Source organism: Triticum aestivum, chromosome 7B, assembly GCF_018294505.1.
Source record: "Triticum aestivum cultivar Chinese Spring chromosome 7B, IWGSC CS RefSeq v2.1, whole genome shotgun sequence".
Classification (NCBI taxonomy): Eukaryota; Viridiplantae; Streptophyta; class Magnoliopsida; order Poales; family Poaceae; genus Triticum; species Triticum aestivum.
Window position 1 is genome coordinate 402,283,209 of NC_057813.1, and position 3,062 is coordinate 402,286,270.

Sequence of the window (3,062 nt, forward strand, 5' to 3'; positions counted from 1 at the left end):
GAACGTTCACATTTTAGTACTTCAATACATTTTAGGGTTTTGATAATAATTGTAGATTGTATAGATCTACATGTACATATCAAGAAAGTGTCTCCTAAGCAAGAAATTGATAGCTCTTGTAAGGGCAGTGAAGGAAATTGTTGCAAATATGTTAGAGTCACTTGAATATGTAAAATATTGGAATGTTGATATAAAATAGCATGGCAGGCATTTTAACCAAGCTATAAGGAAAAACATGGACAAGAATGAACATGAAGTCGCACATAATAAAATTTCTATTGCCCGAGAAGAGCACACCAGTTCAATGCACTTGAAAAATAAAGAAATATTCATCAGAAATGGTTAGGAAGGTGTTCATGGTACAATATTATTGTCACCATATGGTATTGCTTACGAAGAAAGTCTAGTACATTCATTTTGCATACCAAACGAATAAGAAGATAGAAACCTAGATAAAGAGTACTGCAAAAATTATACGGAAAATCAAAGGCCTTTGAAGTGTAAAAATGATTATAAGCAAGAAATTAGGAATATTCAACAAAATTATTTGGGCAGTCTGTTTTTATTTCCATGCCTCATGGAGAGTTATGCCATCTGACGCATTCCTACCAGAGAACATGTATAAAGATCAGTAAGTGAACATACTATCGAAACTGAACTTGCACTTAAATGACAAAGAGAGACAAGGCTTTGTATTATACATAGCAGAAGGAACATTAATTAACACATCTATTAATTTATTTTTTACATTTTTCTATATCAAACTGCATCTATATACCCTTCAACTTTGTTTCAATAAAGTGCAATTTTTACTCCATCAACAATTACTTTGTATACTTTCAACCGTTCATATATTAATCATCATATTTCTCAAGATCATCAGATACCACACTACTGTTATTGTACACCACATCAAGATGGCATAGCATAATGAACCGTATTGTTATTTTAATTGAATATAAAATGAGGAATACAAGCATCCATATTGTGCGAATTACAGGGTCACTAACCTTTTGATTTTATCCAGAATTGATTCAACTTATTGGAAACAAAGAAGGAATAGAACACTGGCACCAACATTACGTTTTTCTATATAGAACCAATTCAACGTACTCGGGCTAACCATAGTATAACTAACTGATCCATTCATCCAATCTTTTTCCATACGAAGACACAATAATAATGTGTGCCATCCAAGAAGGAATTGGACAGCATTTATCCCACAAAACATGGCCATGGGTACTGATAGTTAGTAGATGCAAAAATATTATCAACAGTTGTACATTCTTTTTAGTTACTGAAATGGAAAAAACATGTGGCGCACTATAACTACGATTTGTCTCATACATCAACAACAGAAACATTCGATACAAGAGATTAACATCATCATTATAGATCGATTGGACTTTGAATTGTGAAAATATTTGATTGAAGAGGACTGAAACAATAGCCAAGTTGAAGCTCCAAGCAGACAAATGTAGGTCTCTTTTTATCCACTGTTCCATTTCATACAGTACTAACAGTTGATACTCCAAATATGTATATCATTCTGGGAAGGAATTATCAGTTGGACAGAGGACATAAAATACACCTGATTTATTGCCGCATCCCGCCAAGCTGAATTAAGGAAGAAAGAGCTCACCATTTCTACGATTGTTTGTGCGGGCATGTTCACATTGCGAGTCCCTCCTTGTACCTATGCACAACACAAGCTTATCATTCCCCAACCACACTTCCCTGAGAAAAAAAACAAGACATCAGATGTTATGGTGCAGGCATCCCTGATGCAAAAGAAGTCTGGATTCCCTCATAGACGATCGAGCATACCCCGATCCACCCACATCGCGTGCTTCGTCCGTATCCTGCTCGAGTGGGCTGGATTCGCCCAAACCACACGCGCGTCGGCTGGACAGATCGCCCGCATCGAGCACGGCTGGATCCCCCTGTCGCTGATCCAATTTCTACGCACGACCCATCTCCTCTGTCTAGCGAGCATAGCGATGTTAGGGCATAGTCCACTAGTGGTTTAGGTCGTACAGGCGATGGGGTGCACCAACGCGTGGCGATGGGTCGATCGCACCACAGAGGAAGACGTCCCGTCGTAGTGGCGCGGAGAAGGGAATGATGAGCGGATCATTGACCTGGCGGTGGCGGACAGCATCGTGGCTGGCTTGGTGGATGCCATCTCTCTCACAGCGATCCCATCTCTCTCATCGCCCGATGGCCTTCACCTTCTCTCGTATCGTGCTATTTGTTTCTATCAAGGGGCGATCGATCGACCTTTCTCGCTGAGAGACCAACAAGGACGGGAAGAAAATGAGGGGAAGGGAAATGTCGGGTAGATAGGGTTTGCCTGGTACAAGTTGCCAGATCAAGAGAAAGGACGGAAGGAAGATGTCGTGACACCTCGGATACGGGGATATCATCGCAGCGGCGACCAGTGTAGACGCCCGGAGAGGTAGCGTCGCTTGCTTCGCCTTCCCTAAAAGGCCGAGCTAGGCCCAGTTATCCACAGAACACCAATTTTGTTACAGGAGCGGCGGCCCATTCCAATTCATGTAAACTGTTGCGCTGAGAGGTTAATCCAACGGCCAAAAACTGATATGACCATAGATCCGACGACCAAAAACATTGATGGCCTTAGAGGGCTGGAAGAGAGCTCGGTTGTAATGTCTTTAAATAGCCTCCATTTCATAAATTGCGTACCCATTGACTTCATATATGAATATTACATATATTACTTCAAAATAGAAACTTAAATCATCCAAGACTAATGAATTTGAATGCAAGAGTAACAATGGTGCATGTACATGATAGCTACATTGGTTGTTTGAAGAAACATCACTGTAACTTTGTCATGCACAACTGAAAAGGTTTATTTAAACAGAAAAAATGTGATCTGTGAGTGTCCAATCTTTATAGCGTTGAATCGATATTGTACCTTTGGCCACGATACGAAGTAGATATTGATTTATGTTCAAGCGATGCACGCGCACGATCGCTAAATAGTGATATGTGAATGAATTGTGCAATCTCTCTCACACGCATACATATCTCATTTC

The 3,062-nt window shown here is 40.2% G+C and overlaps 1 long non-coding RNA gene across 1 annotated transcript; it reads right to left on the bottom strand.

Moving 5' to 3' along the window:
- Nucleotides 1-351: 351 nt before the first annotated feature.
- Nucleotides 352-2,376, bottom strand: LOC123162216 (uncharacterized). Its single transcript, XR_006481101.1, has 3 exons — nucleotides 1,828-2,376; nucleotides 1,643-1,737; nucleotides 352-605 (listed from the first exon to the last, which is right to left on the bottom strand). It is a non-coding gene; the product is annotated as an uncharacterized lncRNA (long non-coding RNA).
- Between the last annotated feature and the right edge of the window lie 686 nt (nucleotides 2,377-3,062).